Below are 25,566 nucleotides of genomic sequence, written 5' to 3' on the forward strand. Positions count from 1 at the left end.
ATTTCTGAAATGTTATTTGTATATTATCGTTTTTGCTGTAATCCACCTTGATTCCTCTGGGGAAAAGGAGGAATATAAATTATTATTATTATTATTATTATTATTATTATTATTATTATATGGAGGGACAATTGAACACATCCCAAGATTCCATGATAGGATGGAGCCAGGGTGGTTAAAGCGGCACCAAGACTGCATTAGTGTGGCATCAACCTGGGTGACTATTGGTCAAGTCACACTCTCTCAGCCTCTGAAGAAACAACCCCCCTCTGAAGAAACTCATTATTATTATTATTATTATTATTATCATTATTTATAGTATTTAGCTCTTCAGCAAAAACGCTATCAGAGCGGCTCACATTATTTTCAATTAGGCAACTTGCCCAGAAAAACCCATGATCGCGTTACCTTAAAAAGGGCCTGTCAGGGTAGGCAACAACAACAATAACAACAACAACAACAATAATATAATGATTTATTTCTATTCTGCCCTTTTCCTCACGGAATCAAAGTGTATTACAACAAGAACATTAGATATAAAAAAAGATAACCATACAGTAAACATAAGCCAGAAAACAAAACATAAACCTAATGCCTAAAGCAAGGTATATATATATATATATATATATATATATAGAACAAAATCCACATTATCAATGTAATAAATTAAAATATACTCTAACATAGTTAATGTAACTAACAAATATCAACTTTAGCAGCAATATATACACACACACACACACACAAACAGGTCAATACAAGTACTAGGGCAGTAATAATACAATAATGCAGGTTAGAAGCAAATTTAAGGAAACGAAACAGGGAAAGATCCGAAGACTTGATCTATTGATTTATAGATCAACTTGATCTATTGACTTTTAATTATCGGCTATTAGTTTTAAAATGAATTTGAATGATTAAAAAAACTTTAGAGAATGAATCTATAACAAGCAAAGGAAATTGAATGAGTATCACTACTAATGTATTTTTTGTCATAGGTTAAATGTCACTAATTTTTTGCTGGGTTTTGTTTTGTATTGTTTGTTTGATTGAGGTTGTTATTTGTTTTATATGTTATGAAAACTATTCAATAAAAATATATATTTTAAAAAAATATGGGGGAGCTGTCAGGGTGCCATAATCTTGAAACAACTTGAAGGCACAAAACAACAACAACAACAAGGGCAGCCCCTCAGTGACTCCCTTTTATGGCGTCATGTTGTGACAGGGCGCCTTCAAGTCCTTTCTAAAGGACTATGGCGAGGCTTTCTGAGAGACTTGGTGGAAACAGTTTTTGTGATCAAGCTCGGATTCGAACCCGGCTCTATCAGCATCGTAGTCCAACGCTAAAACCACTACGCTACAGTTGTACTGCAGATACAGGGCCCTTCCTTCCTTGTTTTATCATTTAATGACTCTTTGGGCTTCTTTTCCCGCCCTTTTGCTTCACGTCACTCACTGCGCATGCGCGACGCCGCCACCTCCCCTTCACCGCCTCCCACTGATGAATGAAAGGAGCGTCGCGTCTACGTCACGGGAAAGTCCCGGATGTGTCAGGTCAGGGCGCTATGAGGAGACCACAAGGGGACGGCCGCAGCCACCGCGTATCGCGATCAGGTGAGGCGGAGCGGGTGACGACTAGACTGAGCGGCAGGGGCAACAGGAGACAAAGAGTACGAGCGAGAGACCCATAAAAGCCAACGGTCGGTCGGTTGCAAGGGCCCTGACGCAGAGAGAAGGGGCGGGGCCAGAGGGGAAGCAAAAAATCCCAACACATTTGGATAGGAGCTGCGCATGCGCCGTGGCGTGATTTCCTTCTTCTGAACTACGGCGCATGCGCGTTGGTTCAAAGCCCGCGCAGGCGCCGTGTATGGAAAGGAAAAGGGAGGTGGAGGTGAAGCCCGGGGCACGCAAGTTTTTGTGGGAGGCTGCTCTTCTGCGCGTGCGCAGAGGAAGGAACGAAAAGAGGAACAGTCACATCCTGCAGCTTCCTGGCTTTCTTTAACCTCCCCTCCATCTGCGGCGCATGCGCATAACGTTGTTGCAGGGGCCTTGCGGAATAGTGATCCTCTGCAGCGTTGCAAGAGGGAGACATGCTGCCAAATAGTGAGCCATGAGTGTTGCTGGCTGCTGCTTTTCAAAAGGGAGGAGGAAGAGAGGGAGCAGGAATGGTGGGCAGAAGTTGCCTTTTTAGTAAATATTTATTCAGTTTTTAAAAAAGCTCCACCTTCTGGACCACTGGCTCCCTCCAGTGGAGTGAAGAAAGTGGCAGAAGTTACTTACTGGGGCCAACAGGTAAGAAGAGCCCTGGCTCTCCCTTCCTAGGAGCAGAAAGCAGGCCTGCTTTCCTTAGGGACAGTTGGGGAAGAAGATGGTGCTGAGCCTTTAAAAGGGCAGAGGAGATCTAGTATGCCCTTGTTGTTGTTGTGCCTTCTAGGCTGCATCCACACTGGAGAGGTAACCCAGTTTGGCACTGCTTTAACTCTTGTCTGGCTCAAGCTTATGGAATTCTGGGAGTTGGAGTTTGTTGTGGGCCCAGAGCACAGCAGAGCTCCGCTCTGGGCCCCACAACAAACTCCAACTCCCAGAATTCCATAGTCTTGAGCCAGGGCAGTGCACCTTCAGGTCGGCTTAAAAGGTCTTGTGCCCCTAACCTTGGCGAATATGGAGGGACAAGTGCACTCATGTATAAGTCTAGAAATTTAGGTTAAAAAATTGACCCCCAAAAAAGTGAGTGGACTTATCCACAGGTCAATGTAAGTACTCTACTTTAATTCATCTATCTGTTCCTTGGCTTACAGTTGTTAGACACTGCTTAGGTGGTATGAAGTGGTATATAAATGAAGCTTGTTTGGTGAAAGGCAAGAATTTAATCTGCCCTGGAAGCACTGACCTCCTCTACTCTGTCATCCATCCAGCCTTTAGTATGAGCACAAATAGTTATGTCTGCTGGAATTTTCTAAGTTCTTTGGCATTGTTTTCCTTTGCTTCATCCTTTACATCTTTCACTACATGTCCCTAAATTTTACCCCAGACTTATCCACGGGGCATATCAGAATCCATAATTTTGGCTCCAAAGCCTGTCCTCGATTTATATATGAGGTTGACTTATAGTCAAGTATAGACAGTATTTTATTTATTTATCTATTTCATTTCATTTTTATACAGCCTTTCTCCCGGGAAGGGACCCAAGGCGGCTTACAAGATAAACCTATCATGGGGTTTTCTTGGCAAGTTTCTTCATAGGGGGTTTGCCATTGCCATCCTCTGAAGCTGAGAGTGTATGGCTTGCCCAGGGCCACCCAGTTGGGTTCCTGGCTGAGCGAGGAATCAAACCCAGGTCTTCAGAGTCATAGTTGAACGCCCAAACTACTACCCCACGATGGCTCTCAATCTATTAAACTCCCCCTGGTTAAAGAGTATTGGCATGAAGTTGTTGGTGAAGTGAAGCAAAGGAGGTAGACTTCCAGCAAATGGACATTTATGCACTGGATGGGCTTTGGATGCCTTCTGACTCCATATTCCCCGAGGCCTTTTCCACTACACACTTCATCATGAGATGTATGGTCTTTCTTTCAATTTATAGGGGGAAACGCAGAGCCTTTGAGATAGGGCAGGTTAGAAATGTAAGCAGAGGCCCACTTTTATTTATTTTATTAGAGTATTTATACCCCACTCTTCAGCCACAAAGGCTCTCAGAGCAGCTTACAGATTTTTAATTTGACATTTCTCTTGTCAGTGGCCCCATCCAGACAGGCCAAAATAAAGCTGCTTCGGACAACTTTGGAGGACTGGAGCGTGGCTTTGGTGTGGCTTCCAGACTCTTAGGACGCATGCATCAATTAAACAGCATACCTCCAAAGTGGCCCAGAGCAGCTTTATTTTGGCCTGTCTGTATGGGGCCAGTGATTGATTGGTAGACAGTGTCAAGCCTTTATCATTGTCTGATGTTGCTCTTGTCTTCATGGGGTGTTGGATACAGGAAAGAAGTTTTAGCAGATGGCTCTTGACCTGTCAGCTGTACTGCAATGGAACGCCATTGCTGCTGAAAGGTTTCCTGTTCCACTATTATTCAACATATTTTCTTGTATTACATATAAGAGTGCTAATGTCTGATCAAACTTCTAAATCCAGATTTTGGCCAACCTATTAAGTGTCTACAAAGCATTTTTTTTAACATGTAGAAATACCTTCTCTGTTATTCTCTTGAGTTATATGTGTAACTTACCTAAACAAACATAACTAAACTTCAGGGGCCGGAAATCAGGACTGAATCAGCTTTATAATATATACTGTAGAATCAACCAAGATATTTCTTTTTTTAGAAAAGCTTTTTAACCCACCAAATGTCTAAAAGTCTAGGATAGATAACATATAAAACCAATATCATGTGGACTGTAACTATCATCCCAGATCCTGTTGAAAGTGCATTCCTCCTTATCCATAGTAACTTGTCAAAGCAAAGGTTTTCCATTTCTTATGGGAAGAGTTCCACAACTGGGGATTGAGTGTGAAACCTCCTGGCACATCTTATTGTTATATTCTGGCACACAGGGAATGAAATCAGCATAATTTTGGGGAGAGAACTCAGTCCACCCTGTTTTATGTTAGCAGTGACTAAGTCTAGAGGGAAAATTGGAGTGAAGTTTTGTAAGAGTGGAAATAAAACTAAAGGATGATGATGTATTAGTATCTAGTATGGCATATCATATTATAATTATCAGTAGAATGGAGATTTCTGGGTAGGTTGTCCAGTGCAGACAGTGGGACCAGTTGATTATCTATCATGCAGGACGAGGGAAAGAGTTTGAGATTGAAGGAGGACTTCTAAAGAGCCACTCAGCTGTAGTATAAATGGCTTTTACATGCTCAGGCAGGAACCTTTTGTGAACTGCTCCTTGTTTTCTTTTTAGGCACACATTATTAACACTGATGATTTGTGTAGGCAGGAGAGCTAGTAAAAAAGCAGAGACACTAGTTATTTTTGTAAAGTTCATTTGCAATACTGTCTTAAAGTCTGAAATAATGGCTATTGAGAAGTGGTAGGTTGCTTTTGTGGAGCGTTAATGAGGCAGAGATGTTCTTAAAAAAAATTAGGTTGTGAAGTGGTGAATTTAAACTAGGGAAGGATAATTCAAAGTGTTCTTCTGTGAAACCAATTGGCCTAGAAGGTGTGAAATTCTTTTGGGGCCTTCTGAGAAGAAAGACTCAAAGAAAATGAGGGGGAAGAACAAGTTGGTGGTTTCTTGGAGTAGAAACTAAAAAAGGCCAAAACAGTCCAGTGTAGGAACAAAGTGATTTCCTTTCAGGCCTTGATGTTGAGGGATAAAAAGAAACCCTAAATCAGAGGTGGGCAAAGCGTGGCCATGAATCTCCTGCATCTCTTCCAGAAAGTTTTGTGGCCTCAGCTCCTCCAGGACCATCATTTCCATGGGTTGTATAATTGTAGATGGAATCAGAGGGCCACCAAGCCATTTCCAGGCAGAACTCAAAGTGCTGACTGTGAATTTTAAAGCCCTACATGGTTTGAGTCCAGACTATCTGAAAAACTATCTTCTTATATGAGCTTGACCATGCTCTGAAATCTGTGGGGAATGCTTTCTCTTGGTGCCTCCATAATCCCAGACATGTGGTGAAGAGATGAGAGAGCTCCTTTTTGGTGGCTGCTCCCAAATTGTGGAGCTCCCTTCCTCGGGAGGTCCAGTAAGCAGGCAATGTCAGTTCCCATTTATTTCAATGGGCCTACTGTAAGTGGGGCTGACATTACCTTTAGGCTGCTGCCACACTACAGAATTAATCCAGTTTGATACCGCTTTAAGTTACATAGTTCCGTCGTATGGAATCCTGGGATCTGTAGTTTGTTGCGGCACCAGAGCTTAGTGACAGGGAAGGCTAAATTTCTCACAACAACACAAATCCCAGAATTGACCCATTGAGCTGTGGCAGTTAAAGTGGTGTCAAAGTGCAGATGCAGCTTTAGCCAAAAGGTTACGATGCTCTCTCACTTGAAATACATCCTGCACATTCTATACATGCTTGTCGGGAAAAGACTGAACTAGAAATTGTTCTCAGACATGTTAGTTTTGAGTGTGGACGGAGCATTCAAACATTTAATTTCCAACTTCAGTCTGAAGTTGTACAATCCAGGAGGTATCATGTGGGAAAGATTCTGTCTGGATTGTCATGACTAAAAGCACCTTAATAGATTGGGTGTTAAATCCGGATCACAGCTGGGCCAAAACATTGTGGAAGGGTTCAAAAATGAAAGAGGTTATGCACACCTTCAGATGGTTTGTGTTGCAGTTTGAGATCCATTCTTTCAGGTGACCGTGGCTCAGATTTTTTTTCATACTGAACCAGTAATGCCCAAAATATCGATGTTGATTCTATTGTTTGTCAGGAATTTGTAAAACTGTGTTTTGGCTTTTTGGGCACAGGTCAGTACTTGCATTACATTTGAGATCTCCTGGTAAATACAAGCAACTAGCCATATACAGTATGCATATAATTATATTCAGTTTGCATATCCAAAAATAAAAACCAATTAGTTTTAAAGATGCTGCCATATATTTTTCTTCCTCTTTCACAAACAGTATAAAAATGACAATAGCAGAGTTTTGTGTTAGAAACTTTAATGAGTGGGTTTTGCCATTGTCTGTTGGAGTAATTAGAGCAAGAATAACGGAAGGCCTGCCTGCCTTCTTGTATTATATATTTAGTATCACTGTCACAGAAAGATCTTAAGCATTTTGTTTCTTGCCCATCTAATTCTATAAATGGATTAATATTACAGTATTTTATTCATAATGTTTTGAATACAATTACGTGGTAGTTTTAATTATATTTTTGATCATTGTATTTTTAATTGATTTTATATTATAAATTCACCTCTCACAATTTGACAGCAGTGACAAAAAATACAAGAGACCCTGCTAAGTTGAATGGTTTTAGACTAAGAGTGGGCAGAGCGTGGCCCATAGCAATAGTAAGTACATGCTCTTACTGCTTATCAGTGAACTAAGCACTCCCTAAGCGGTTTATAATGTGTAAGCTAATTGCCTCCAACAATCTGGGTACTCATTTTAGCGACCTATGGAAGGATGCAAGGCTAATTGGACCTGGGAGCCCCTGTGATTGAACTCACAACCTTGTGGCCTGCAGTACAAGCATAGGCTGCATGTGCCCACACCCCCTGAATTCTTTCATTAGTCCCCCAAAGCCCCCTAACTCAATTTTTAAAAAGATACCTTGGCAAAAATTTCAGGCAATTTTTACTGGAAATCACAGACAAAAAAATAATAATCCTACGAACATATGAAAAATATGAGAAAGCATCCACACTCACATAATCCTCCAGAATCTCCCCCTATTTTTAGTCCCTCCATTTGCCTCTGTAGTCCCTCTCAAAATGCTGGTAGGGAGTGGTGTCACGCTGAATGCCATTTTGAGAGGGAGTGAGTACAGAGGAAAATGGAGGTGCTTGCAGTGGAGAGATGCAGCCTGTGAAGTGTCTGGGTCAAAATTTACACATGCTCCAAGGCAATTGCCCAGCCCTGCTTTGCTCAGTCTTGGCTGTAGTTTAGCCCCGGAAGGGGGCAACACCAGGATCTTAACTGTGTAGTAATATTTGGGAAAACATTACACACTGTGCTGCCGTTACACATTCATTTAATCACAGTTGACTTTAAAGTTATGTAAATCCTCTGTGGTGATTATATTTATTATTGCTTTTAACTTTCAGCTATAAACCTGCTTTTACATTCTCTGCCTTGACAATTGTTTCAAGTTTTTGGTGTTTTCTGTTAGAAGTACGGTGTTATCTGCATTTCTTAAATTGTTATTTCTTCCTCCAGTTTTCACGCCTCCTACCTCTGCACTAATAATGCTTTTTGTATGATGTTTTCAGCATACAACTTAAACAGATAGGATGATAAAAGGCAGCCTTTTCTGACCACCATACAGTACTAATTTCAAACCAATCTGTTTCTTCATATTCTGTTCTGACAGTAGTCTGTCACACATCAGGACAATGAAATGCTGTGGCACACCCATTTCTCTAAGAGCAGCCCATATACCCATAGACTGTGCTCTATACAATCGAAAGCTTTACTATAGTCTGTAAAGCACGGGTTAATATTCTTTTGAAATTCTTTGGTACATTACATTGTCCAACAACTGTTTGAAATAGGATCCCTAGTGCCTCTTCCTTTCCTGAAACCAAGTTGGACAGCCTAGTATTTCTTTTTCCATGTATGATAGAAGTCTTTATTGTAGAATTTTGAACATCGCTTTGCTTGCATGGGAAATTAATACAATGGTCCTGTAGTTGGTACAGTCCCTTTTGTCCCCTTTCCTGGGGATTGAAATATATTTTCAATCTATCTCTATTGATTGAAGCAACTCTATTGATATGCCATCTGTTCCTGGTGATTTATTTTTCCATAGTGCTCTGAGTACTGCTTCCACTTCACTTTCTAAAACTGAATGTTCGTATGCTTCTTCAGTATATTAATCTGTCATCCTTTAATCTTTCTTATATAGTTCTTTTGTGTATTGTTTCCATCATCTTTTTATTTCTACTTGGTCATGCTGTGTGTCCCCGTGTTGGTTGTATAGCAGCCTTACTCTTGGTTTACATTTCCCTTTGATTTCTCAGATCATGTTGAAGAGGTCTCCTGTTCTTTCTTTGTTGTCAGCTTCTATTTCTTTGGATAGGTTATTATAGTAGTTTTCCTTATCGCTATACTAGTTGCTGAACTATTGCATTTAGGGTTCTGGTTCTGTCTTGGTTATCTTTTACTTTTATTTCTCTTCTGTGTGTTAGTAAAAAAAAACCAATAGAGTGTTGCTATTATATAAAACTGGGCTATGGGTAGGCTAGCGCCCTGCCATCTAAAAGCTTATGCTGCCTTTCATGGCATTGTTACCACTGAAGTTGTGCGCAGCTTTTGATGTTGATGACAGTGATGTGGGGGAGAAGTTTTTCCAGTGATTAGTTTTTTCTATGAAAAATTTGAAATTCTTAAATAAATGTTTCATAAAATTAATTGGTAATAATGAATGAATGCCAGTATAATATTAGGCAAATGAGTCTGGGGTGGTGCTAGTGATAGTGAAACTAGTGGTCCCATAGTAACTGCAACAGAAAGTGGGTGATACTGTATATACTCAAATATATGTCTAGAAATTTTAGTCAAAAAATTGACCTGAAAAACCTGTGTTGACTTATCAATGTAAGTAGCACTGTACTTTAGCTCTTATTAAGAAAAACGAACCATCCCTTGGTAAAAGGCATGAGTGTAATCTGTCCTGGAAGCACCAACCCTTGTCTACTCTCATCCATCCAGCCTTTAGTGTGAGCACAAGCATGCCTCTTGGAATTGTGTAACTTTTTTTGGCATTGTTTTCCTTTGCTTCATCTTTTAGATCCGTTGTTTATGCCCCTAAGTTTTACCATGCACTTTATCCTCGACTTATCCATAATTTTGGCTCCAAAACCTTCCTTTGACTTATACACAAAGTCGATTTATGGTCGGTAGGTTCATGGACAGTTACATCATGTCATGCGCTGTTTGTTGAGTGTTCTAAAACCAGTATCTGAACAATTTTTGGTGCCCTTTCCCCTTAAGTATAAACAGTGTAGAAGAAGTACATGTAAGAGTATAAAGATGAGTATCCCAAGAAAAATTCTACACAAAACTTTGAATTTGTTTGAATATGTTTCATCCACTTTAAGACCCAAATCCCATTGCTAGTTACAGTAGATCCTTAGAAATCAGGTGATTTATTTAAGTGTTGACTTACTATTCAGCAGTTAAATTTAGGAGTCAATGAGTTTAATTTTTTTCCCTTAAGTAAACATTTCAGTTCAAATATTTATGAGCTGTTGGGACCTTGTCAAGTTGACCGTGACATGGTTGCAGAGGCCGCAAAATAAAGAATAAGAAAGAAAGGTGTCAAATGGAAAAAGAAGGCTAAATTACAGTCCTTTTAACTCTTAGCGCTATTCCTTTACAGAAAGTTACAGGTGGTATTTCCAGACTTGATGCAAGCTTGTCTACCTTCTGAACTTGCTAATTATTTCACGTCATTCCTACCCAGCCTAGACGCTTCCCCAGATATGTTGCACTATGTTTGTGCATTACATTTTCCTTTCTCTCCCAGCCTTCAAGCTACCCTTACATAATGTTTCATCGGGCCAGTTTTTGTATTGCTTGGTTGGAAGTCCAGTTTTGGTTTTGAAAAACTGATTATTATTATTATTATTATTATTATTATTATTATACATCAAACAATTGAGGGATGGCTGGCATCTGTTTAAAAGATAATTTCCCTCTCTTGAAGGATTCCAGGAGAAGCAGTTCACCCTTTTGTTGCAGGAGTGGCCAGCAAGTTGTGAGAAGTCAAGCACTGCAAGGAGGAGACATGCTCACACTTTGCCCCTGTGTACAGTCCATGTGTCACTTCTCTTTTCTTCTGCCTGCTTTTGCACCTTTATGTGTTCTAGTTTGTCTCCAGAAACAAGTATTTGAGCTGTGAATAGTCAGTTTTGACCACTACTTTGCCTTCATAGCAGGCCTAGCTAGACTTATAAGCAATGTCTTGAGTGACTGCATGTTTTGAACATTTATAGATCTGTTTCCAGGAAGGTCTGCCTAACTCTTTTCCCACCTGGGCAGTGCTAACGTTCATTTTCTAATTTGGAAAAGGCTATTGCAGGCAAGGACCAAAAAGTCCAGCAGTTTATGTTGTCCAGACCTGCTGCACTCATAAGAGAATAAGAGAATTGGGACTTGGCGATCATGTTTTTCTTTGTTTTGTTTTAGTGTTCCATGCACTTTATATGGATTATTTCTGAAAATCTTAGAACAGCTGTAAAAGTAGGTGCCTTTTCACATGATGCATAGTAAGGGACCAGAAAATTTCCTGAGGGCATACCATGCTATTATATAATTAAAACTAAGCAGAGCTCAGCCCAAACATTGCATAGATGGGAGAGTGCTTCCCATCTAAATTGCTTTAAGCTCCTTGAAGAAAGAATGGCATATCATCACACACATTCTAATAATTAGAAGCCAAGCTAAATACAGTTTAGTGTCCATGGATCACAGTGTCAAGAAATGTTTCCTAGGTGCAGAGAAACTCAGATTAAACAATAAAATTCTAACCAGCCTAGGAAGGCAGGCTGGGCAGTGTTGAATACTTTTTCTTTTCTCTGATTAGGGTTGTTTTTGTTCAATGTACCTGTTAATGGAGGGTTCTCAGAAACTGGCAGTCCCTGGTATCGGTAGTTGCTTGCTAGCCAGAGATATTTTTTTTTCCTCTTTAATCTAATTCTGCCTGGTTACACTAACCCCCAAAACATCAATCTTTGAAAATTAGCATGTGGATGCACTTATTGAGAATTGGCCATTATAGAGCAGGCTGGGATTCTTTGGCATTCTTTAAAGCAGCATTTCTCAATATTCACTCTGCGGAAGATTTTGGCTTCAACCTTTTGTGTTTCTAGTTAGGCTAGCTTGGGATTCTGGGAGTTGAAGTCCAAAACATTTGGCTCCCATGGTTGAGAAATGCTGCTTAAAACAACAACAGCAACAACAAGCAGCATGTCTGTATTTGAGTCATCCCCAGAGCATGGAAAATTACTTTTTGTTCTGAGAATTAAGATCCTGGGACTTATGGTCCAAAGATGTAACTTTTTAAAACTTAGTACCATGCCTGTTTGAGAGAGGCTAAACATTGTTTACTAAGAGTCCATAGTGCTAGGCTTTCTCTGTGCTTTCTGTGCTGCATTTAGAACTGCCTATCCTTGTCCTAGAAAGTTCATGTATGCCTGCTGCTCATAAGACATTAAAAGCAGTATGTGGGGTAGGGGTGGCAGAACACAGCATTTGCAACCTATTTTCTTGTTTCTTTTTCTTTTTTATTCTTTCTTTTGTTTGTTTGTTTGTTTGTTTTTGTTTAGGTTTATAGTCTTTTCCACCCCAAAGCTTTGGGAAGGAATTTGATGCAACATATCACAATATGAATTATATTTCACATCGTGAAAACTTGCATCTAACACTACTGCCAATTTACCCAAGTGCTTGGTGGTAGATCTATGATAAATAACTTGCTTCCGTCTGAAGTCAGTTTAACCCAGTTTTGCCTGCCTGCTGCTATAATATAGAAAGTGATAAAAGCCCATTTAGTTCTCCCTTAATTGTCATAACTTTACCGCTCTGTGCTTTCAAGTGCTTTTGTACTGTGGAGGCAAAGTAGTTAGTTCCTCCAAAGGGACCAGTTAGTTCAGCCAGCCAGAACAAATATTATTTAATTTAAATTAACTTGCCCCATTGTGCAGGCTCTGTAACAGGTATCAACATTTAAAATAGAACCAGTATATTCAACTGCCTCTTTACTGGCATTCCTTCTAACTATGTTTCTTTTTCATCAGCAAGTTCAGTATGCTCTACTAGATGCATTGTTCTCTGCCTACATTGATTATGCTGTCCTTTTCTTTCAGATCTGTGGCTTTGTGGCTCATCATTCTTCATTTTTGTTCTTCTAAAGCTCTAGCTACCTTGTTTTTTTCTGTTTTACCAACCCTTGTCCTCTGTTAATCCCCTGTTTTAGTATACAGATTGAGTATCCCTTATTTGGAATTCCAAAATAGTTCAGATTCCCAAATTATCCACATGGATGGCTGAGATAGTGACACCTTTACTTTCTGATGGTTCTGTGTACACAAACTTTGTTTCATGCACAAAATTGTTAAAAATATTATATACCGTATAAAATTACCTGCAGGCTATATTAAAAAGGTGTAAATGAAACATATAAGTGGAAGCTCGTGTTTTGACTTGTGTCCCATCTCCAAGACATCTTATTATGTAAATGCAAATATTCCAAAATCCCTCCCCCCCAAAATAAAATAAAATTCTGAATACTTCTGGTCCCAAGCATTTTGGATAAGGGAGACTCAACTTGTTTGGGGGCACCCTCTAACCTTATTCTGATCTGTTCACCTATAATGTCGGCTTTCTATTGGTGTTTGTCTAACACAGAATAAATTACAGTTGCCCCTCCGTTTTCGCAGACTTGAAGTCCGTGGTCTCAATTACTCATGGAGGGGCAAGCCTCAATGGCTAAAAAGGTGTGCAGTGACGAATGGGGCTTGATTATATGCGAATTCAAGCCAGTGGGGCTTGAATATATGCGAGTTTCCATTTTCGTGGGTGGGTGGGGTCCAGAATGGATCCCCCGTGTAAACGGAGGGGGGACTGTATATGCTTTCAGCAGGAACCCTATTAATTTATCAAAACCCCTGTAGTTTTCATAAAAGCCCAGTAGTTACCAACTGTGATTTTGTTAACATCCTCAAATGTTGTTGAAATTCAACTCCCAGAAGCTCCCGTCTATGTAACCAGCGCTGATGGATTCTGTGATTTGTAGTCCGACATCCAGGGACTCAATTTGATTCCTACCCTGAGTCTGATTCCGAGTTGGTTGTGTTCAGTAGTAGTAATAGGAGGACATAGCTACTCTACAGGTAGACAAGTGGAAATATCACTTGAGCTATTTGTAACATTCAGAGAGTTAATCAGTAAAACAATCTAGTTTCACAGTGAAATATGTGTGTATGCATGGCTCGAGGAGGAAAGCCCTGTGTCAATCAGTGAGTACTAGATGTGCATTGGGGAGATATTATGCTGAATTCAAGAAAAAAGGTAACATGATCAAGTGGCTTTGGAAAAGAGCTGGAAAACAGAAGCCTTGCAAGAATTCTGGAAGATGGTACAAGTGAGACATTGGATGTCCTAGCTGGGGATGTAAACATCCGTTAGGATAAACTCTTTCCCAGGCTGGCTTGTTAACTGGGAGGAAAATTATCAAAGCTGGAGGAACTTCAGGTCTTGCAAGGGATCCTGGCCCTCCTGCATTGGACTACCTGTTTATGGCAAATTCTTGCTTCAATTCAGCTGGTACTATTTCTCTGTTGTAAATAGGTTTTGGAAAATAGTCGTTAGCAGAGAAGTAGCAGCAGATGGGAGTTGGTAAACTTTACCTTTCTCATGCCCTCTTCTAGTATCACTTTCTTGCAGCCAATCCTCCAGATCCATGTTTGCAAAGAAACATGGTATCTGCAATCTTATCTGCAGGGATAATTCCATAAGAAAATAGACAGGTGAGAGAACATTTAAGCATCTCCCCCATCCATTTCTTCCCTAAAAACTGATTCTCTGGACCAAAACACACTATAGGAATAATCCAGCCTGAGATTGCTTTAACTGCTCTGCCTCAATGCTAGGATATTCTAGGAACTAGTTTTGTGAGACATTTAGCCTTTTATGTTAGAGAGCTCTGGTACCATAATAAACTAATGTCCAGGATTCCCTGTTATTGAGCCAAGCCAGGCAGTTAAAGCAGTCTCAAACTAGATTATTTCTGCAGTGTGTTTTGGACCTCTGTCTTCAACACCATTCACTATGCAGTGGTAATACAGTGCTCAGAGTTTGGAAATGAGCTTCCTACTTGCCCTCTTCATCTGCCATGTTTTCATCTAATGGTGTTTGGATGCAAACAGACAATTAATTGTCTGATAATTAAACTAGAAAAATGCACAGACTTAGTTATGAACAGTCAAATAGGTAGAGAAGGCAGACAGGATCCCAGCACAACTGCATTATCCTTGTAAATCCCAAGAAAACCTGAAAACCAGTCATGATAAACATCATGTCTAAAAACAGTGTTTCCTGGGAAATTATCAGCCTTGGAACTTATTCTACTCTGAGCCCCAGCTGACAAATGAAACATACAACTATTGAAGAAATGCTTTTATAGATCTTTATGCTATAGGGTTCTTAGGCTGGAACGATTGTAACTGAAACTGAATTGGATAATATCTTGCACCTATGGATCATTCTAGGCACAAATGAATGATTTTCCGCTACCTCTGATCTTGCAGTCCTGCATGCCCACCTGAAGTGTGGACTGTCTTCTCTGTTACCTCCATGGCATAATTCATATGAGAGCCACTGCCAGAGGAAATATCCTTGCATTCATTGTGGTCTTGCCCATTTCTAGCTTTGGATCTGCGTTTCTGATACTGAAGCACTTGTTGCTTATATTGTGCTTCCTTTTACTGGCTCTTCTTTTGAAGTAAAGGTTGTTCTAATGTTTAATTTAAAAGAACATCTTCAGATTTCTAACTGATGTAATAAGATGAACGTGGTAAACATTCTCTGTGTTTCTGTAAAGATTCCTGTATACCATGAATGTTAAGTATAACATGTATGTTAAGCTCTACCCTTTTTAAGATAAGGCGTATTATTTAAATGTAACTTCAGTTAGCCAAAAGCATTCATGTGTGGTAAAAGGCTATGGAAAGAGTTCTTTTTAAAAAATGGTTTGTGCCTTGAAGAAAGTATGCCTTTCCTCTGCTACTTTCTGCTTTGATTTAAGGGACCCAGCATCAACACATGAATTTTGAGGTGGGAAAATTAAATCTTGTCACACCTGTGAAACTAAGTCTGTCCTTAAGCACCACAAGACGTTTTGGGTTTTTGTGGCCCCAGGGTGACACATTGCCTCTCTGAAAATTGTTTCCATGGATTGTGAAAATGATTTGGGTATTTCATGTTGACTCATTGCCGTTACCTTCCATCTGTCAGTTTTTCTTCCTTTTCTTTCCCTGGCTGGATTTTATTCCTTGCTGCCCTAAGAGGGGCAAGTTATTTCACCATTATATGCCCACTACCAGCCCAGAGCAGCCAAAAGCATTCCTCCTATGCAATTGCTGCTTCCATGTTGTTGTTAACTGCCTTCATGGCAACTCTATGAATGGGGATATTTAAAAGACCCCCTATTCTCAACCTCTCTGCTCAGGTCTTGTAGGTTCAGGCCCATAAACTACCTTATCAAGTCTAGCCATATGATGTATAATTTCCCTCTCTTTCTACTGCCTTTCCTAGCATTATTGTCTTTTCTAATAAGTCAAGCCTTTTCATTATGTGGCCAAAGTATGAAGGCTTTAATTTGATCACCTTCGCTTCCAGGGAGAGTTCAGGCTTGATCTGTTCAAAAACCCATTTATTTTTCTTCCGTACTGATAGCTTATGTCCATCTACCATTTTAGCCTTCCTCTCCTTTTTGTGTGTGTTTACATGCTTGCCACATTCTCTTGTAGCAATGGCTCTATACTGAATGACATAGTTCTGATAATATTAAAGAAGAGCGCTAATGACAATTTTCCTTTCTGGTAGGTTAAGTAATCTTCATTACAAATAGTCCAGTGCTTTCTCCCTGGCTCCTTTTGTGGCTTTACATTCAGACTTCTTGTCCTATTTATCTGTGTGCATCTTTCCCCTAATTATAGTCCTAATCCTTTGATTTTGCCTCGCTGAGTCTATTGTCTGTTTCATATTAGTCTGTTTGCACCTTCCCATTATACATGGTTTAAGGGGTGTCTCATTTTTGTGTGTGCTTTTTCGTGTTCCTAACACCTATCTCTTTTATTAAAGATTTTGTGGTACAGATTATTACTCTGTTGATTTGGGTGGCTCCCTGATCCTTTTCTCTCTCTTGATCTGTGGCCCCAGCTGACAGCACACACTAGGTATCAGGACTTGTTTATTTGTTTCTGCTCCATTTTAAAAGCTTAATCTAAAAAGCTAGATTTATATGGAAACTGTAGCCAGTTGTAATTACTATTTGAACGATGCAGCATCATTTTATTTTCTGCGCTGCTGCACAGAGAACAATGAGATAGATCATATCCTGGGTGTGAAAATGGTGCTGGAGGAGTTGCAAGTTTCCTGCATCAGAAATGAACATGGGACTCTCAAGTCAAGCATAGTCTGACTTGAACTTTGGCAAACCTTTGCAGTGGAGGAAATGGTACATATGGCTTCAGCAGAGAATTCCATTGTACCCATGTTGAAAATGCAGATATGTTGACCCAAACTGATGAAACGAAGACTGTGTATCTGCTTCTGTAGCCATGAAAAGGGGAAAATGTTTTTCTCCCTACAGCCCCTCTCTTCTTTTCACCTTCTCCTATCCCTGGTTTTCTGCACAGCTAGTACAGTGGGTTTGCTGCAGAAGGCAATGTACTTTTATATAGTCTGAATACACTATCAGGAAGTTTTACTTTTATAACTGATTGCCTACTATTTAATTGAGCTTGGGAATGCAGGAAAATAGAATTTTGGGGCACATTTGCATTGCTGTCTTCCAGTAAAGCAGGACACTTTCTCAGTTCTTTTGAGATTATCTTTTCCAGGCACTGTTACTTCTTTCATAAAGGGACATATTTGAATATATGTGTGTTTGCTTCTATGCAAAAAATCGAAATACAAGGAACAAATCCAGCCCCTCCCCAACTTCTGGCGGTTGCCATAAGAGGATATTCTAGAAAGAGGAAGCCTTTGCCATGTTTAAAGGAAAGCCTATTGAAAAAACTACTGCCTTTGAATAACCAATGTAAACACAAGAGGAACTTCAGGGGCAGTTGCTGGAGATGTAAAAAACTAACAATACACAATTGTTTTAAATAACTTGAGTAGCAGGAAATAATCAACAGAAAGTCTTCTTCCTGCACTCTTCCTGATTTACTGAGGAAAGCATAAGGATTTTATTCTTTGTTGGACACGTCTGTAGTTTTGGGCTATTAGTTTGGAAGATCAGCACAGAAGAGTAGCCTCCGTTAATACGTGAAAGTTGTCATTTTAAGATGTATCTAAGTGCCTTCTTTTCATCTATAGCTACCGTGTCAGCATTTATTTTCTGCTACATGGACTGAGGTGTAATCTGTTAGTTATTGATTTTATTAACAAAGTTGGAAAGGAGGCATTGAAAAAAACTTAAAATATGGATATTGTTTATTTTAGAGATATCTAAGTTGCCATTTAAGGTCATGGCTTCATCAGGTGGTTTCCATAAATTATAATACTTCATTGAAGTACAAAGCCATATGTAATTATTATGATACATAATTGTGAAGACACACACAACTAAAGGTGGTGGCAGGTTTGGGTGTGCAACGCCGGTACCCTGGTGAGATCAAACTCTTTACCCAAAAAAGGCTCTGAAGCTGAATGTAAAGTTCAAAAGGGGGAAATTTAATTTAAAGGACAAAAATAAAGAGTTTTCTCCTCCCCAGCTCTAAATAAAAGATACTTTACAGTTTCAGCAATCTTCCAGATGTCATCTTTCTGGGTCTGATGTCGGTTTGCTCTCCTCACTCAATGGAGCTGGTGCAGGGTCTTTCAGCTCCTGAACGCCTTTATTTTCTTGCTGATGGTAACTAATTTGGCTAAACTGGTCCTGGTAACTAAAATGGCTAAATACTGGTAACTAAAATGGCTAACGTGTAAGAAATGCCCTTTCCGGCTGCCTGGGCCTGTTTGCCACCAAAAGACAGCTCCCTGCCTGCTCACAGCAAAGACTGCTCCAAACTAAACCTCTAGCTAAAGCCAAGCATGTTGGGAAAGGGCAAACCAAACCTGGAAATAATGCAGGGGAAACCTACAGCTCCTCCCACAAACTAATACAATGAACTTTTCTACACTAAAATATTCTATGGCCTGAACCAACACGAAAGAAAATGCAGGGGGAAATTTAATCAGTCCTGGCAGGACATCACAATAATAAAATACCTTTTGAAGTGATTGACTGAAAGTAAAATCAGCAGTAACAACATGGAACAATAACTTTAAATGCGGCAATGTAAAAATAATGTAAAATTGCAGGATTTAATGTCTAAGAGAAATCCTCTTAAATAAGTGATACTGTAAAGCTTGTTTGAAGGTCTCAATTGATGGAGACATACACATTTCAGTCATGATAAAATTCTATAAAAGTGGAGGAGCAGCTTAAAAGGTTCCATGCCTGCTCCTTATATCCACCAGTCTAACGGCTTCCACTGGAGACGATGCAAACAAGGCTTATGAGACCTCTCTCAAAGTATAGGTGGGATAGAGTGAGCAATATCAGTTGACATCAAACAAACAGGAGCAGCAAGTGGCTTATGCATGGAAGCAGTGCAAGAGGTCTGGGGGCCTGCTGTTGTTTTCTCTGGGACATTGTCCTAGACTTCTGCTGCTTGAAGGAGTGAATGAATGAGTTGGAGTGAACAACTGCATAGTTCTGCAAGTATGAAGCTCATGATCCAATAGGAACAGCAGACAGCTTTTCATAGGCATGTATAACAGAGGTTTGAGGACAGGTCTGGGAAAGTCAGGAAACTGTTCTGGCATTCTTCAAGTTCTGTACTGTTTTTATTTCCCCCTGCTGAGGATGTACAGCACTAAACTTGCAGCAAGGACAAGCTGTATCTTGCTGGAAGAAGGTACAAAGGCTCATGACATGCCTATATATGCTTTGGCTTCTTGGGGAAAGTAAATAGGCAAGGAGCAGTAGGTGCTTCTGGAAGGACAAGAAGAAGAAGCACTTTGTAAGGAAAAAGACAAAAGCCAGGCACTGGAGGTGAGATGAATGGTACACACAGGAGCAAGAAATTTGTGGAGAATTGTGTCTTTGAAGCTATGGAACGGTTTTCAGGACCTTCCTACGTCCGTTGTGGAGTAAGTTGGGCCCACAACAGTGATTCTGCAGCACTGGAATAAGAACAGCTGCCCCAGATTCCAGAAAGCATGAAAGAGGATAGAAAGTGTTCTCTGAATGGAAGGAATTTTATGACCCTGTTGAAGAGAAGGGAACATGTGAATGTGATGGTGTTTGGTGGCTTGCTACCGAGTGGGGCAGAGGCAGTGTGTTGTGGCCTGAGGAGTTGTCAAGGAAGGTGCATTGTCTCCCTATGTGGGTATTCAGGATGTGATGGAGAGTTTGACAAGATTCATCAAACCCACTGACAATCATCCCTTCCTCTTGATTTAAATGGGAGCAAATGGTACTGCCGGATGCAGATTTCATCCCATTGACTGTGAGACTGTGGCTTGTTAGATGAAGGCCTGTCAGTGGGGTTGGCAGGTGATGATCTTGTCATTCCTTCCTATTGAAGGTCACAGCTGGGGATAAAAGATTACTAGAACAATGATTGGTGACATAGATGTATGTGTGTTGTGTGTCTTCAAAGTGGTTTCTAACTTATGGTGATCCCAAGGCAAACTTATCATGGGAATTTCTTGGCAAGATTTGTTCAGAGGAGGTGTGTCATTGCCTGATGCTGAGAGCATGTGGCTGGCCTTAGATCACCCAGTGAGTTTCATGGCTGAGTGAGAATCAAACTCTGGTCTCCAGAGTTGTAGTCCAGCGCTCAAACCACTATGCCATGCTGGCTGGCTACACAGCATGGGGGAAAGCTGGGTTCTTGGACAAAGGTTCGGTGCATCCACAAGATAAATCTTCTGATGGAGATAGGTTATATCTCATGAGAACTGGAAATAATGTTTTTGGCAGGTGTTTTACAAACCTGATCCGGGGGAGGGTGCATAAACTAATCTCATGGGAGAGAACAATTTAATCTTAGATGACAGCATGGGGATAGTAGTGTGAATGAAAACAGGTCAGTAGGGTAGTTATTCACTTAGATGTAAGGGATAGAGATGTGAAGACCTGGGGGAGGGAAACACAAAAATTTAAAGGGAAACCCCATTTTTTTCAGTTCCCTCCCCTAAAAACATTTTTTCTTAGGAAAAATGGGAAATTGTTAAAAGAATTTAAAAACAATTGATTATGGAGTATTTTGTTCTAAACTAATAAAATGTTTAAGACTAGGTGTTCATATATTTGCTTACTCCCCCAAAATTATTGGTAAAAATTATGTAAAAGGAAGCCTTTAAAAAAAATATAAGACAATGTACAGGATCATATCATTGCAATTCTTGTTCTTGGTTTTCTCTTCTATCATCTTTCCATGGGAATTAATGCTTTGACTCTACTTGATACAAAGGAGAACTAGAGATGAAGTAAATTTTTCTTCTGTTTTTGTTTTTATTGTATGCCTTCTCTTAAAGAACTCACAGAAACAAATTGATTCCTTACAGCCCAGAACTTTGTAGCTTTGATCTGTAACAGAAAGTAAAAATATTAAAATCCTGTCTCCATACATTGTACAGTGAGCCCTTTGTATCCACTGTGATTTGATTGCAGGATACTGAAATTCATGGATGCATATGGCATAGTAAAATAGTGTCCACTATATGAAATGGCAAAATCAAACTTTGCTTTTTGGAATTTATTCTTTTTTAGAATATTTTCAAGCTGTGGATGGTTGAATCCATAGATAAAGAATCCATGGGTACAGATGGTTGGTTGTACTGTTTAAACACCAAACATAATGACTTTATGCCAGTCAGAACTAAATACAGTAGATATAATACATGAAATTCCTAACGTAACAGAATGAATTTGAAACTGTAAAGCGCTAATGTAATACTGTATTCTGCTTTTTATCTCGAGTAAGGAAGCAGTTGGAGTATGCAATACATGGTTTCTGAGGTGTCTGTATCAAGTATAGAAAACCTGACATCTTCCAGATATTTTAACTTCAATCATTCTTGTCCAATGCTGCCTGAGGCTGATTGAAATCTCATTCAGAACATTTGGAGGGCATTAGTTTCCTTACTCTTGACCCTACCAATGTGCACTGTCTGGAAAATAAACAAGACAACTTGAAATCTTAACATGGAGAGGCAACTAGGACTTAATAGGCACTATTAAATGGGTGCCATAAGGTTCATAATTGGCATGTAGGAAACAAACTAAACAGGAAGGGAGGAGCTGTACAATTGGAAGAAAAGGATAGGTACGCATGGGAGGGATTCAGTAAAGTTTTGACTTCCTTGCTTGACAGTTCCAAGTGGAAGAGACAATTTAATTTAATCTAATTTTAATCCATTTGTTGTTTAATTTCTATTTTACTGCTTTTCAGCTTATGTTTTATGTTTGGGCGTTGGGATGTGGAACTGTTTTAGCACAAATTTGTATTTTTATGATATTTTATTGTTATACTTCTGTTCTAATCTGCCTTGATTCCCCTGGGAAAAGGTGGAAATAAATTATTATTATTAAAAGAAGAAGTTTTGGAAAGAAACCCAAACACAATACATAACCATTTCGGTAAGCAAGAAAAATGGAAGGCTGAGCTGTATAAGTAGGACAGCCAGACCCCCTCATGGATACCAAAATCCACAGATGCTCAAGTTCCGTTGTCCCCAATGGCAGTGCATGTGTGCGGCTATGCCACCGTCAGGAACAATGGGACTTCAATGGCAGCACGTGCATGTAGCTGCACTACCATTAGGAACAAACCCCATTGTCCTCAGTGGCAGTGCATGCACGTGGCCATGCCACCATTAGGGATAATGGGACTTCAGGTGAAGACTCATTGTTCCTAACGGCAGTGTGACTGCATGCTCAAATTCGTAGATGACAAGTCTGTGGATACTGAGGGCCAACAGTATTCTGATGAGTTCCAGTTTAAAAGGGGCTGTATAGGATGCCAGCATAGTGTAGTGGTGATTTAGTGGTTTGAGTGTTGGACTACAATTCTGTAGACCTGGATTCGATTACCAGCATGGCCATGAAACTCAATGGGTGACCTTGGGCAACTCACATGCTCTCAGCCTCAGGGGAAGTCAATGACAAACCTCATCTAAACAAATCTTGTCAAGAAAAAACCAGTATGGCCTTAGGCTTGCCATAAGTTGGAAATGACTTGAAGACACACTACAACAACATACCTGAAGGAGGGTAAACTAGAGGAAGTAGCCAAACATTGTAATGAGTGTATTGGTAAGTATATGGCTCAGGCAATGCTGCTAGGCAGTCATGCTCTTAGATGAGTCTGCAGTTTGTTCATGGACTATGTCTGGAGAATGTTCATCAAAAAGACTAATACAATCAAGTTGCATCACAAGAAGTATGTTGGTCAATTGTGAAGGAGTAATGATTCATCTCCGATCTTCACCTAGATTACTTTGTCCAATTCAGAACATCACACTTTCAGAAAGATACTGAGAAATTAGATTGTGTTTCTAGGTAGGGTATTTGGATCATCTGAGGACACTTGCAAGTCCTTTCACGTTTCTAAACCAATTGCGGTTTATGTGAAGGGGACTGTAATTTGTGGAAAAAATAAGCCAATTGATCCATCTGGTGAGCAGATTTTTTGTGCGTGTGTGTGTGTAATTCTTTGCCTTCAACCCATAGGAAGATAAGGTGTTCTGAAGATATTCAAGAAATATGAAAGGAATTCTTACATTTTGTATCATTACACTTCTTACTGTCAAATAATGTTTGGCTAATAAAGGCATGAAGTTTTCCTTCTGGCACCACAGTTTAGAAATTGAGTTACCCCCAGTTTAGAAATTGAGTTAAATTTGATAAGGATGTGCTTATCAAATTTGCAGATGACACCGGATTAGGGGGGGTAGCTACTATACCAGAGGACAGGATCAACATTCAAAAAATGACTTTAATAGATTAGAAAGCAGGAACAAAAATAAAATGGATTTCACCAGGGAGAAATGTAAGATACTGCACTTAGGCAGAAAAATGAAATGCACAGATAAGGACTAGGGACACCTGGTTTGACAACAGTACATGTGAAAGGGATCTAGGAGTCCTAGTAGGCCACAAGTTAAACATCAATCAACAGTGTGATGTGGCAGCTTAAAAAGCCAGTGCAGTTCTAGGCTGCATCAATAGAAGTATAGAGTCTAGATTGGAGGACTCTATTCTGCTTTTGTCAGGCTTAATCTGGAGCACTGAGTCCAGTTCTGGCCACCACCGTTAAAAAAAAAAATGTTGACAAGCTGGAGCATGTCCAGAGGAGAGTGACCAAAATAGTGAAGGGTCTGGGAAACATTCCTTGTGAGGAGCAACTTAGGTAGTTGGGCATGTTTATCCTGGAAAAGAGAACATTAAGAGGTGATATGATAGCCCTGTTTAAATATTTGAAGGGATGTCATTTTGAGGATGGAGCAAGCTTGTTTTCTGCTGCTCCAGAGAATAGGACCCAGAACAGTGGATACAAACTACAGGAAAAGAGATTCCATCTCAACATTAGGAGGAACCTCCTGACAGTACGAGCTGTTCAACAGTGAAACACACTCCCTTGGAGTATGGTGGAGTTTCCTCCTTTGGAAGTTTTTAAACAGAGACTGGATGGACATCTGTTGGGGGTTCTTTGATTGTGAATTCCTGCATGACATGGGGTTGGATTGGATGCCGCTTATGGCCTCTTCCAACTCTATGATTCTACAATTCTGTGAAATCGGGAGCTAACTTTGAAAGCATTCTCATTCTCTTTTTTCCTTTCAGAAGCATTTGGCCTTCACTTAATCATGAACATGAGACTTAGAGATGTAAAATTTCCAAAAATGTTGCAGGTGTGGAGGGGACCCCCCATTTTCCATTTTTTTCGGGGGGAAAATAGAACATTTCAAACAAAGATTGAAAACCACTGTTACTTTAGGAACAAAAAAGATATTTGTAACATGGTTTAGCATAAAATTGTTGTATTTGCTATATTAAAAGTACAGTTTACCTAAGGAATAATTTAAAATAACTTTTTCAATTTTTTTATTCCAAATAGAGCCGTAAGGAACCTCTTTGGTTTTGCGAGTTTATGGCAAAATAAACTGGCATAAATAAAAGCAGAAGGAAAATAAAGAAAATGTTTGTCTCATGTTGTCACGCAGACATGAAACACTCGTTCTCTTAAGAAGAACTGAAAAAAGAAACCAAGATATAGAACTGCAGTTATATGGTACTGTACAAAGTGTTAACATAAACATATTTTTTAATGAAGTAGATGTATTGCTGGATGTCACTTCTTTAGCAGAAAATTTGGTACCAGAGGCAAAAATAACATGGAAGGAAAAGGGAGATAGGTTCCCAGAACACAAAAAAGAGCAGTTAAACATGTTTTCAACACTCGCAAATTGGTACATGTGAAATGAAGAAATCATGTCAGGAATGCCTTGCCTAAGTAACAAAAACATTTTGAACCTTCTAGAGAGCACTTGAAAGTGTTTTTCCAGAAAGGATCCAGGGCTGACTTTTTCTTTCACCAGCCTCCATACTTACAATTTTCATTTTGATGGCCAAACATACAGACCTGTGCTTTTTAAAAATCTTGGTTGGAGTAGCTGATGAAGAAGGCATACATGCCCTCCCCTTTTCTCCATTTTCCTGTTTCTCCAGTCTTCTTTCACCATCCTCCCAATGCTGACACTGCTAAAGATCACGCAGATAAACAGAGGATAGGGAGCAAAAGAGGGGACAGGACTGATGTTAAAAAACTGACTTGGTACAAAGGAGCTTCTTTGCCCAAGGCTTTGATAACTGAGATATGCTGGTATAGTGCCAAATCATTTTTCAGTCTTTCTAATGGACGGAGGAAAAAAATATTTTTCTCTCTGGATATGTGTATGTGTGTGTGTTTTGATTTTTGTCTGCAATTTTCATATCTCTGGTGTGGCTTGCAGCAAAATGCCCTTTCTACCTGTCAGGAGTGTTCCTTTTCATGGTTCGGAGGGCAGGGTTGCCCTAATAAGACCTTTAAAAAAAGAGGGGGTCATACAGACAGGCCAAAATAAAGCTGCTTCGGGTCACTTT

At 39.8% G+C, this 25,566-nt stretch overlaps 1 protein-coding gene across 3 annotated transcripts in view; it reads left to right on the plus strand.

The window, feature by feature from the left end:
- The first annotated feature begins 1,516 nt into the window (after positions 1-1,516).
- SPOP (speckle type BTB/POZ protein) overlaps positions 1,517-25,566 on the plus strand; it is a 51,071-nt gene continuing 27,021 nt past the window's right edge. Inside the window, exon 1 of one of the 3 annotated variants that reach the window (XM_089531684.1) lies at positions 1,517-1,617. The gene's annotated coding sequence lies outside the window, so the exon portion shown is untranslated. The other 2 variants (XM_089531687.1, XM_089531685.1) reach the window with 2 other exon arrangements.

Source organism: Sceloporus occidentalis, unplaced genomic scaffold (genome assembly GCF_023333645.1).
Source record: "Sceloporus occidentalis isolate IW3139 unplaced genomic scaffold, rSceOcc1.0.p SCAF_7, whole genome shotgun sequence".
In the NCBI taxonomy this organism is placed as follows: Eukaryota; Metazoa; Chordata; class Lepidosauria; order Squamata; family Phrynosomatidae; genus Sceloporus; species Sceloporus occidentalis.